Below are 13,077 nucleotides of genomic sequence, written 5' to 3'. Positions count from 1 at the left end.
AAAATATTCGAGGCGTATTTATATAACTTTGGTTCATGTTCTGATAGTTTAACTAGATGCTGTCCCGCCGAACCACGGCGTGTAATCTCAGGCAATCATTGTTCTCATCATTCAAAAACAACGAAGGAAGGCGAACAGCTTCTTCCCTCCCAGGGAAACTATTGGGAAATTATAGGACGACCATCAAATCACACAGCTTTGCGCACATCTGATATATTGGTTTGAAAACTTAAACAAAAAAACATTCGTGCGGTTTGCACAAAAATCAAAATGAAACAAGTTGCAAAAAGAGTAAAGCATTTGCCTCCCATATTACTAGGGCGATGTGGCAGTGAGTGAGTGAGTGAGTGGTCTGATCACGTTAGCAGAATGTGGAGCTCTTAGTTTTTAACCTTTTAATAATTCTGAATACGGGATAAATGTCTAAGCCGGGGTCACTCAGTAACCATATCTTGCGGGAGCCTTTCCAAATCCAACCGAGGGAATTTTAGAAAGACTGCGCCCCATAGTTGCTGCTAGCAGATGTTAGTGAACTAATGGAGGTTCCTTCAGTCTGCGCTGAACATCAACGGCTTGAAAGTGCCTTCATGATTCAATTAGCAGTGCTTGGCAATCTGCTGAGAACGGCAGAACTGATTGTGTTATATCCTTACTAAAGACCGAGGAATATCATTGTGTAGGAAGGAACTGTATATGTTGGTTTACACTGAAGACAGTCACAACATGCTGGAGTAACTCAGCGGGACAGGCAGCGTCTCTGGAGAGAAGGAATGGGTGACGTTTCTGAGAAAGAAGAAGGGTCTCGAACCGAAACGTTACCCATTCCTTCTCTCCAGAGCCGCTGCCTCTCCCGCTGAGTGACTCCAGCATGTTGTATCCATCTTCTGAGGAATATCATTTCTCGATTGCTTTTGATTTGAACTTATTTTCGAATTAATTGCACACAGTCCAAGCGCACGTTTTCATCTGGGTGACCATAAATACTTCCAAAAGGTCCCGTGCGGACTCATTTTTATTGTCCAGCAGATGCTAGTTTCCTCGTCTTTTCAAAGGCTGAGGGATGATTTTTAAATGGAAGAAAACGAAGCGACCAGATGGCATACCGAGGCACTTGAATCCACTCTCCTCATCAATCAATATATTAAACGCGTTGCCTCGCTTTGATCACTAAATACTGCAGCCCCATAAAGTTCCATCCACTGTTCACGAGGTTATTTTTAGTTGTCTCCTTTATTAATTTGCCAGTTTTATTTTTTCAAAACGGGCCTTGTCTCTGCTGCCACCTGGCGCCTATTGTATAACTTGTAAACTGCTCGGATGTGAGACTCTATACAAGAACAGATGCCGGACAGACAGATTACATTGTTCTACCATCCAGTGTTACAACCGATCCTGTACCTCCTTCATTTCAGCCAGCTTTAGGTCACATTTACGAATCTGGACTTGAGATCGCCAACTAATTTTGATGAGGTGTGATAATAACTGAAATGTAGCAGTCCCATCACGTCCGGGGTGTACTAAATGGCAATGGAGTATTGCATTTCGTTGTCTCTGTACTGTACACTGACAATGACAATTAAAATTGAATCTGAATCTGAATCTGAATCTGAATCTGATTCCTCTGCTCCCAAGATAGAAAGGATTAGGTTTAGTGTTCTGAGATACATTGCAAAGCTTTGTTTTACATGCTATCCAATCAAATCAGATAATACTTAGGAAGGAACTGCAAATGCTGGTTTAAACTGAAGATAGACACAAAACGCTGGAGTAACTCAGCGGGACAAGCAGCATCTCTGGAGAGAAGGAATGGGTGACGTTTCAGGTTGAGACCCTTCTTCAGATAGGCCTCAACCCAAAACTTCACCCATTCCTTCTCTCCAGAGATGCTGCCTGGCCCGCTGAGTTATTCCAGCATTTTGTGTCTATCTTCAAATCAGATAATACTATACATAACTACAATCAAGCCAACCCAAGTATAGTTCAAGTTAAAGTTCAAGTTCACATTCATTGCCACATGCACCAATTGAGGTACAGTGGAATTTGACTTCCCATGCAGCCATACAAACAAGAGAGTACAATACACAATAGAATATAACATGAACATCCAACACAGTGGAATCAACATTCTTCACTATGGTGGAAGGCAATATCTTTCTGTCAGTCCTCCTCCTTTGTACATAGGTCGAGTGGGTTGGTGGCGCGACCGATGTCGCAGTGGCATCTGCAGTCCGTCTGTCTCTTTTCATTTTATTGTCCTGTTGAGTGTACAGTTTGTGGTGGGTTTTTGACTGTATGTGTGTGTGGGGGGGGGGTGAGGGAAACTTTTAGATCTCTTCCCTGTATGGGGACCCGACCTTTTCCCTGTCGGGTCTCCGTTGCCGTTGGGGCCTAGCACCGTGGAGCGGCCTCCAACCGGAACGACAGCTCAAGTCACGGAGCCTGTGGAGCTGCGGACCTACCATCGTGGAGCTGGCCAGCTTCGGAGCATGGAGAGCTGCGGTGGCGCGCAGCTGCGACCCGACTACGGTGGATGGTGACACCGGGAGCTCATGGGTCCTTGGTGGGAGACTGCTTTGCGGGCAACGGCAACGGCGATTTCTCCCGCCCGAAATGCGGGGTTGAGAGTGACCTGGAGCGGGGCCTTACATCGCCCGGCGCGGCTTTAAATGGCCGCGGACTTGCTAGCGCCCGCCGGGGGCTCCGACATCGGGACCCGGAGCAGGGCCTGACATCGCCCGGCGCGGCTTTAAGTGGCCGTGGGACTTGCTAGCGCCTGCCGGGGGCTTTGATTTTGACTTCGGGAGAGGAATGGAGAGCAGGGGAGAGACAAGACTTTGCCTTCCATCACAGTGAGGAGGAGATTCACTGTGATGGATGTTTGTGTAAATTGTGTTGGTGTATGTCTTGGTTCTTTTCTTGCATGACTGCAGAAACCAAATTTCGTTTGAACTTCATGTGAGGTTCAAATGACAAATAAACGGTATTGTATTGTATTGTATTGTATCCGTGGTCGGGACCATGAACCCACTGCAGTCATCGCTATGGAGACCCGATGTACAGGCCCTCTCGTCAGGATGCTTGAAACTCCCACGTTGGGACGGATGGACACTCTGCGGCTTGGAGTTCCCGAATTGGCCGCTTCCTACCAGAGACCGGGGCTTCATGATGTTACAGGCTGCAGGCTGACGGTCGCAGCTCTTCTCTGGCAATCCCCGGCAAGGGATCCCAGGCTCTTTGATGGAAAGTCCACACCGCGCCCGTGGCTAGAAGCTCCGCAGACCGCAGCTTCAGGATGTTATAGTCCGCGGGCCAGCGATCCGAGCACTTTTTCTGGCAACCCCTGGCAAGGGATCGCCCGGCTCCGCAATGGAAAGTCCGCGCTGAGCCCGCTGCTGAAGCTCTGGGCCTGACTCCGGGAGAGGCCGCACCAATCCAAGCTGTTAGGCCACGAGGGAGGGCGAAATGCAACTTGGAGAAAAGTCGCATCCCACCGAAAGTGACTGGAAAACACCCCCCCAAACCCCCCCCCCTACCCCCCACCCCCCCCACACCCACACCAACACACTTAAACACACTTTTACTAAAAACAACAAAAAAGTGGAAAGGACGAACAGCTGCTGGCAAGGCTTCCGTCTTGCGGCGCCACCCGTTGTTCCTGATTATTGAAGAATTAGTGCTATAGGGAGAGCAAAGATGAAGATACAGAGTGCAGAATAGTTCTCCGCATTGTATCCTTTTAAGGCAACATGTTTATTCTTGTATTTGGATATTCTGGGGCCAATTGGAGAATCCTTCAAGTTACAAAATGCAGTAAGAAATACCAGTCTTTCCTCCTTACCTCTAAACTGTATTGCTATGAAGTAGTCTGACACTTTAATGTTTGATGTGGGAAGTGTAAAATTCCGGTGATTAATATTCATGCACAGAAACAGTGTGCACATTGTTGCACAATGTTAAAATGTTAAATAAAAACAAGTTGTCACTTGCTATAAAAGTCAGTCCAATTATAAAGGCAAAATGATTGAACATGAATAACTTTAATATTTGAGGTGTTGGGAAGGAAGACATTTGAGAAGCAAGCAACACATCTGAGATAAAATTAACATAAATTGGATGCAAGGCTTTATAGTTGAAAGGGAATGAATGGAACAACAGCATAGTAGAAAAGTACAGTAGGGTCCTATTTGATTCTTTCTGCTTATAATTGATACAAGAGTACAAAAGAATTGGTAAAATGGCTTTCTTAGATATGAGATGTTATTGAAGTCTTAGACTGAGTTCAGATTGAAATGAAGATACACATTGTCATGCTGAAAAATAAGTGAAAATTGAGCTTCTTGAAGGGAACTTTAGCATTGGAGAAAGTACAAGGTTGCCTTTGAAGGGAAGCAAAATATGAAGCCACTGTTGATGGAGTCGACCTTGAAGTTGGTTCTTCAAAAAGTCTGAAATATCTTCGTTGAATACATTTATGAGATATAAAGATCCAAATATATATATATATTTCTCTTATAATTTCTTACAACATATAAATACTTTGGACTCCATTTTCCCTTTCCCTTAGTTTATTTCCTCATCAAGGAAAAATTATTGGTAGTTCCAACAAAATTATGAAACTTTTCAGTTTTGTTTTTTTTAAAGTTTAAATGAAACTTGCTTTTAGGAATTAAATTCCACCTCCTGTATTTGTACAAAGGGGCTCTAATGTAACCAGGCCTAATGTAACATTCTGTTACCTAAACAATACAACAAACCAAATCACCTTCAGTACAAAGTTTCTGTTCCTTCATATATTTTCCCTTCAGTATCAGTTACCATTGAATATAAGAAGTTTGTATCATCATTATAAGTTTGGGCCCAAATTGCCAAAATATTCATCTGATTATGGGCCTTGGTGGACAATGAATTGGATTTCAATATTCTGGCATGAACTTGGTTTGTATAATGGAAAATCCCATATCTCTAAAACCTGTGCATACCTGGAACATTATTCTTTAAATCTGAATACCATAATATTTCAATTGTATTTTCCACATTAAAAACAATCTTAAATGTTTTTAATCTTCTCAAACAAATAGGTACATTGGTTGGATAGGAATAGTGGTATCTTGGCCAAAAGCATGCAGATGGGATTAGTGTAGATAAGCATCTATATTAACATGGGTGAATTGGACTGAATGGCTGTATAACATTAGGGAACTATAAATTAAGCTGCTTTGCTGAGAATAATGAAATCAGAAAGATCCCCATCCACTTAAATCTTTTCTTTGCAACCATCTGAAGTAGTTGCCATCATATTTTGTTTTGCAGAAACCACCAATTTGATTATGACTGAATTAAATATATATTTCTATTTAAATTATATAATGTGGTAAAACCATAGAAGATACTGATGGTAAATAAAGAAAATTACATCTTTAATTACATATGATAAAAAACAATTACAACATTTCTGCTCTCTATCATATTCAGTTTACGTTGTACACCTGCCTGTATCTTGAAGCTAAACTAGCTAAAATAGGTGCACTGAAATTATATCATAGACAGTGGCGTTGATTATCGAGAACTAAGGTTGGACTTTGATCAGCTGGCCAACTTGCCCAAGGAATGGCTCATGGAGTTTAATTCAGGTGAGTGCGAGGTGTGGTATATTGGGAAGTCAAACCAGGGCAGGACTTCATGGTGAATGGTAGGTCTCTGTTAAGTGTTAATAGAGCAGAAGGATCAAAGTGTGCAAGTACACAGTTTCCTGGCCTTCAGTCAGGCAATTGAGTACAGATGTTGGTATGTTATGTTGCAGTTGTACAAGATGCTGGTGATGCCACATTGGAGTATTGTGTTCAGTTTTGGTCAAGAAAAGATGCCATTAATGCAGAAAATATGCCATTAAACTGGAAAAAGTGCAGAAAAGACATGAGGATATTACTGGCACTCGAATATGTGTGCTTTTGGAAGCAATTGAGCAAGCTAGGACTTCTCCCTTGGAACACAGGAGGCTTAGGTGTGATCTTACAGATGTGTATCAGGAGGAGAATGCACATAAACCTTTACTAGGTTTGGGGAATCTAGAGCTCAAGGGCATACGTTCAAGAGGGAAACATTTTAATAGGAACCTGAGGGGACACTCTCTTACCGGTGGGCGGCGCGGCTCTGGCCAGCAGCGGCCTCTGCAGTCTGTCCGCGTTTTATTTTTTTCTGTCTGTGTTTTAATGTAGTTTTTGTTATTTTTTGTTGGGGTGAGTGTGTGGGGGGGTGGGGGGTGGGGTGGGAGGAGCGGCCTACAACAGGAAGAAGCCGGGGACTCTGGTGCCGACGACTCACCGTTGCCGTCGCGGGGCTGGCCGAGTCCGGAGCGGGTGGAGCGGTGGAGGAGCGCTGCTGCTGCTGCTGCTGCTGCTGCTGCTGCGGCCCGACCGGAGAGTCGGAGGCTCAAACGACAGGTCTGTGGACGGCGGCACCGGGAGCCCGCGGCTCCCTGGAGGGAGACCGCTTTTCAGGGCTCTCGCAACGGCGACTTCCCCCGCCCGAGTTGCAGGGTTGAAGAGCTCCTGGAGCGGGGCCTACATCACTGCCCCGCGCGGCTTGGAATGGCCGCGGGACTCTGCGAGCGCACGCCGGGGGCTCTAACATCAAGAACCCGGTGTGCGACCTCGCACCACCCGGCGTGGCTTTAATGGCCGCGGGACAATCACCATCGCCAGCCGGGGGCTTTGACTTTGACTCTGGCATCGGGGGGGGGGGGAGTGCAGTGGAGAGATAAGTTTATTTGGCCTTCCATCACAGCGATGTGATGGATGTTTATGTAAATTATGTTGTGTCTTGGGTCTATGTGTTTGTACGTATGGCTGCAGAAACGGCATTTCGTTTGGACCTCAAGGGGTCCAAATGACAATAAATGTATCTTATCTTATCTTATCTTACACAGAGGGTAGTGGGTATATGGAATGAGCTGCCAGGGGAAGTAGTTAAGGCAGGTAGAATAAGAACATTTCAAAGACATTTGGAAAAGTACACGGACAGGAAAAGTTTAGATGAATATGGGTCACATGAGGGCAGATGGCATTGGCATAGATGGGGGATATTGGTTGAGCCGAAGACACTGTTTCCTTGCTTATGAATCTATAATGCTACCTGTTGGTAACTGATCTTTGTTGTATATCAAACAGTTAGAGGTAAATACTGGGAATTATAGTCCGCCAATTTGTCATTTGAATAATAATGTAGGTCTGCTCAATTAGTCATTCATTTCAGCCTGATGTGATTTATATTGATAACAAAAATATGTTTCTTGCCAGGACCAAAAAAAAAAAAAGTTTCCTGCCAGGACAAAAAAATATATATTTTTCTACATTTAAAATCCTCCAAGAACAAAATGTCTCACTCAAACTGAAATGAATTTTCATGAATCTTTTAAACTATTTTACAGGAATGCCACTTTGCAACTATTGTAGTATGTAAATATTTTGAGGGTGGTTCTACTACTGTTTTTGTGATCTTCTAGACCTTCCCATTGTACTCTATGACTTTCCCTTTAATACGTTTGCCAACTTAATTAATGTTCCAATCTCTGGGGCCTTATTATATATACGATCACAATACAGCCCCAAGACTCACATTGAGCAATTTTGTGAGGATACCACCCGTACACAAAATAAATACGATTAGAATGTACTTTTGACTTTTGATTATTATTTTAAGGCAAGGGACAATTCGCTTCTCGGCTTTTCCATGCATTTTTGCATTATCACGATTGCAAACAGAGTGTTATTTATTCTGGAATCAATATGTTTATCTCTTAGCTTTCCTGCTGTATTTTATGCTGTGTACATATTAATGATCATGTTTATATTCAATATTTCACAATGTAATAACTTTTTATTTATCTTAGTTCTCTCAAAAGGATCATGCTGTTGGCTCATTTCTTGGCAATACTTTGCAGAGTTTTGCTGATTTTTTGTTTTTGTTTGATTTGATTTTTTTTTTACCCTAGAGTTCGAGAGCAGACAAAAGTGAAAAGGTCAGCTATTCCATCAAGTTTGTTTCAAACCATGATGGTTGAAGCATCCTCAATAAAGACTTCCCAAAAAAAGTCAGCATTTACACACTGTATAAAATATTAATGGAACTCAACTTCTACTTGTCAGGTGTGCTATTTATAAGCATGACACAGGTCAACAATTCAGCAATTTCTAAGTGCCAGAGAAAATCAACCTTTCCAATCGCTACAAGTTCTTTATGGATTAAACTGTCATTTTTGCACCATTCATATTTTGCTCTCAGAACAGGATGTCAGGATTATTTTAAGTCATAAAGGGACATTTCACTGAAGTTATTTGAAATAATAGTTGAATTAAAAAAAATGCATTAACATAATGACCCTGAAAATAATGGTGCAATATTGACCATTATCACATGACTGACAAATGCAAAGCCAAATAATATTATAGCCCACAATAAATGTAGAAAATGTTCTGAACAAAAGCATCCATCAAAATATTATCTGAATTTTTGAACTAATTGAACTGGCTTTCAAGGAAGTCAAATTATTTATTAATAAATCATACTGGTTGAATCATTATTCAACCAAATAAATATTCAGTATGTGTATTGGTTGACACTTCTCCCCATGTCCTGAGATTCATGGAAGTGAGTATGTGTAAAAGGTTAATTACCAAATAGGATCATGCACAACGGGAAGGGGAATCTGCAGGTAACACTCTTTCCATACACTTATTACTCTTGCCTTTCTTCATAGTAGACCTCCCAGTTTGGGAGGTGCTGTTGGCCTACTTCTCTTTTTAGTCCAGTACATTTTTTAGTCATTGGTGAAGCACCAGGTACTGTATAGTCAATGGCCAAGTGTGTGAGATTAGATTTGTCTTTGGTAGAGATGGTCATTTCCTGGAATTTTGGTGGGGTGAATCTAATTTTCCAGCTAACAGCTCTTGCCTGACTGGAGTCAAAGACTTGCTGTGTCTAGCTATGTGCTGGTTCATTTGCTGAGGAGTTGGAAATACAACAAAAAAACTGTGTCGTCAGCTTCCTTTGTGCAAGTTATGACACCAAATGTTGGAAGGGTTTCCCCATTATTGTCCATTGACCAGTTTTACTATTGTGCCTTAATGACTCACTTGGTCAAACACTGCGATTACATAAAAAACAGTTAATGTCAAGTCCTTTGTTTATCTTTCAACCTGCACACTTCCATCTGTTTCTCTGGGTGTGCCTTAAATTGAGGTTACCTTTGCTACTGTTGCCAATGGTATCTGCAATGTGTCTGCAGTGGACAATACCACTGAAAAGGAAACAAGATCTAAGTTCATTTAGACCATATTAAAAATGAACCAGCTTTGATTTTAAGTGCCAAGTTTTGAACATCATTTACTATTTGATATGAATAAAAGCTATGGCCAGAACATTGAAAATACAACCTTTTGCCAATTGTGCAATTGGACCCCCAAATACTTTGCATCTCCAAAGTATTAAATCTTTCACAATATTTTTAAAATCGATTGTCTTTTTGCCAAAATGGCTAATTTCACATTTCTTACATTTCTCCATTTGCCAGAATCATTTCCACTCACATTAACTGTCTATATGGACCAGAAGGCTTGAGATGTAAGGATAGACCAGATAAACTGGGATTCTTTTTCTGAGAGCAAAGGAGATTGAAGAGTCACCTTATAGATGTTTATAAAGGCGTGGGAGTAAACATGGACGAAACCACCCAGAGACTGAAGCTGGATGTTATGAAAACCTTTTGTTCATCAAGCCAAACCACAATTCTCATGGAGATCCTCTCGATGTAATCTCTAAACTCAAAGTACATCACATTTTTATATTTTTGTTAAACACAAAGACAACAATAAATGATTAACATCATTTAGATCAGATCTGGAGAAGGGTCTTGACCCAAAATATCACCCATTCCTTTTAACCAGAGATGCTGCCTGTTCTGCTGAGTTACTCCAGCATTTGGTGTCTATCTTTGAATTAAACCGGCATCTGCAGTTCGTTCCAAGGGCCACAGTTTAAGAGTCCAGTACCAGGGGCCACATTTTAAGAATAAGGAGTAAGCCATTTAGAACAGAGACGAAGAAATACTTTTTCTCACGGAGAGTGGTGAGTCTGTGGAATTCTCTGCCTCAGAGGGCAGTGGAGGCAGGCTCTCTGGATGCTTTCAAGAGAGAATTAGATAGGGCTCTTAAAAATAGCGGAATCAGGGGATATGGGGAGAAGGCAGGAACGGGGTACTGATTGGGGATGATCAGCTATGATCACATTGAATGGCGGTGCTGGCTCGAAGGGCCAAATGGCCTACTCCTGCACCTATTGTCCATTGTCTATTGTCTATTTCCTACTCAATAAATGATTAATTACAGTTTTAATGGCTATTAATATCTACATAGCTTTAACAATTTGAATGTTGCAGGTAACTTTGCAGAAATACATGTTTACTCTGGTTGCCTACTAGAACTGCAAAAACACCTCTGAATATTCACACTCAATTGCTGGGACAAAGTAATTCATATGGATGGTCTGGAAGCATCTGTGGACAGATCCCGGACACCCAAAATACGTGTAGGATGGAACTATAGATGCTGGTTTACACCAAGGATAGACACACAATGCTGGAGTAACTCAGTGGGTCATGCAGCATCTCTGGAGAAAATGAATAAATGACATTTCGGGTAGAGAGCCTTCTTCAGACCTCCTTTGTAACAGTGTTGATGGATGGCTCCTTAGATACACAAACATCAAACTATTAAATGACCACATAAACAGGGAAATGCTTTTAACAGTGCGTTAATGTTCAACAGGGCAACTTAATGCTTTCCTTGATCTCATCATCATGGAGGTTTCAATGAGGGCTAATTGCCACGTGCATTCATCCATTGTCTTCAATGACACTGATCAAAATGTCCCTCACCCAACAAGTGGTGTGGAGAGGCTTAAATTATTATTACACGTTAACTTGCAAACAGGTTATTTTGGCATTTTGGTTGTTATTTTAATATGTATCTCATATCCACATATTTCTCTAACTCCTGAATATTCCCCAACAAGCCACAGTCCTTTCCCTAGCATAAACCTACTGGGCAGAGGTTAGCGTTCACAGGAGAGAGATTTAAAGAGAATCTGAGGGAGAAAATGTTTCACACATAGGGTGATGGGTATATTAAACAATCTGCCAAACGAGGTGGCAATGGCAAGTCGAGACAGGTACAATTACCATACTTTAACAAATAGTTTATTGTCACTTTTACTGAGGTACAGTGAAAAGCTTTTGTTGTGCGCTAACCAGTCAGCGGAAAGACAATACATGATTACAATCGAGCCACTCATGGTGTACAGACACTTGATAAAGGGAATAATGTAATAGATAGAAAAGAAAGCTTTGTGGGATATTGGCAAAACATAGGCCAATGGAATTAGCTTAGATTTGCATCCTGGTCAGCCAAGGCAAAACGGGCCAAAGGACCAGTTTCCCTGCTGTTTAACTCAATGAATCTTTGACTACCCCTAACATCCTCTTCACAATTTACCTATCTAAGTCTTTGAGACATTCGCAAATTGAGCATACACCCCTTGTGCCCTCTGCCACGTAATTTATGTAAATTGTAATATAAAATGAGTCCCCACCACTGATTCCTATGGTGCACTATATCCTGTGAGATCTTTGTTTCATATTGGCCAGTCAACCTCCAATTGATTGATTGAAAGATACACCATAGGAACAGGCCATTCAGCCTACCAAGCCCATACCGACCACCGATCACCAGTTCACACTAGGGACAATTTACAGAGGCCAAATAATCTACGACCCCACTCATCTTTGGGATGTGGGAGGAATCCAGAGCACCAAAAGGAAATCCCACACGGTCACAGTGAGAACATGCAGAATCCACACAGACAGCACCCAAGATCAGGATCGGCCCCTGGTCTCTGACGCTGTGAGGCAGCGGCTTTAAACTTTAGTGATACAGCGTGGAAACAGGCCCTTCAGCCCACTGAGTCCACGCTGACCAGCGATCACCCTGTACACTAACACTGCCCTACACACTAGGAACAATTTCCAATTTTTACAAACCTGTATGTCTTTGGATTGTGGGAGGAAAGCAATGCATCTGGAAAAACCCACAGAATAGTGTTAATGTTTGGGGTAATCACTGGTTGACGCAGACCCGGTGGGCCGAAGGGCCTGTTTCCGCGCTGTGTGTCTAAAATCTAAAGTCTACAAGCATTACATCGGCTTTCTCACAGGCCGCTTCTGTTAAGGTCCTGTGTTAAAGTCCATCAGGGCCCAGAGACAAGTCAAATCAGATAATCAGAGCTCCTCAGTATCAGTCTGCCCTGGTAATTGTAATTCTTGAGTTCCTCTCTAATGCCCCTGTCCCGCTTAGGAAACCTAAACGGAAACCTCTGGAGACTTTGCGCCCCACTCAAGCTTTCCGTGCGGTTCCTGGAGGTTGCAGGTGGTTGCCGGAGGTTGCAGGTAGTGGAAGCAGGTAGGGAGACTGACAAAAACCTCTGGGAACCTCCGGGAACCGCACGGAAACCTTTGGTGGGGCACAAAGTCTCCAGAGGTTTCCGTTCGGGTTTCCTAAGTGGGACAGGGGCATTACTTTCCAATTCGTGATTTCCAGTTACTTCTGGAATGTTGCTGTTAATTCATTTGTCACCTCCTCAATTATAGACATGCTTTCCGTAATAGCAGCATTGATTCCTGCATTCACTTTACTGCATTGTGTTGACAGGATCGACTTCATGTGGCACCTGAATCCACACATTTATGACTTGTATGAAACCGTGAACGGCAGATTTACACTCAAATGCCATGGATACAGTACTGTTCTTACAAAAGAACATGTGGCTCTTTTAAAAATATATATTTTGAAGGATTGTTGCATTCAAGTGTGTTCTGATTGAGAAACAAAAGATGGCATGGCTCTTGGCATAAACAAATTGTTTTACTTGCCTTCTGTGTGTCACTGGAACCCTGAAGCAAAATAGAGAGCGTTTGAAAGTGGCAATTTGTGAGTCATCTGCTGAAGACATGAATGAACAAAATAGTGG

The 13,077-nt window shown here is 42.3% G+C and overlaps 1 protein-coding gene across 2 annotated transcripts in view; it reads left to right on the top strand.

Annotated features, from left to right (window-relative positions):
* cpz (carboxypeptidase Z) overlaps positions 1 to 13,077 on the top strand; it is a 46,057-nt gene that overhangs the window by 271 nt on the left and 32,709 nt on the right. The gene's annotated exons all lie outside the window — the stretch shown is intronic.

Source organism: Leucoraja erinacea, chromosome 1, assembly GCF_028641065.1.
Source record: "Leucoraja erinacea ecotype New England chromosome 1, Leri_hhj_1, whole genome shotgun sequence".
Classification (NCBI taxonomy): domain Eukaryota; kingdom Metazoa; phylum Chordata; class Chondrichthyes; order Rajiformes; family Rajidae; genus Leucoraja; species Leucoraja erinaceus.
The sequence above is the reverse complement of the archived record's forward strand: the minus strand, read 5'-3'. Positions and strand labels throughout refer to the sequence as shown.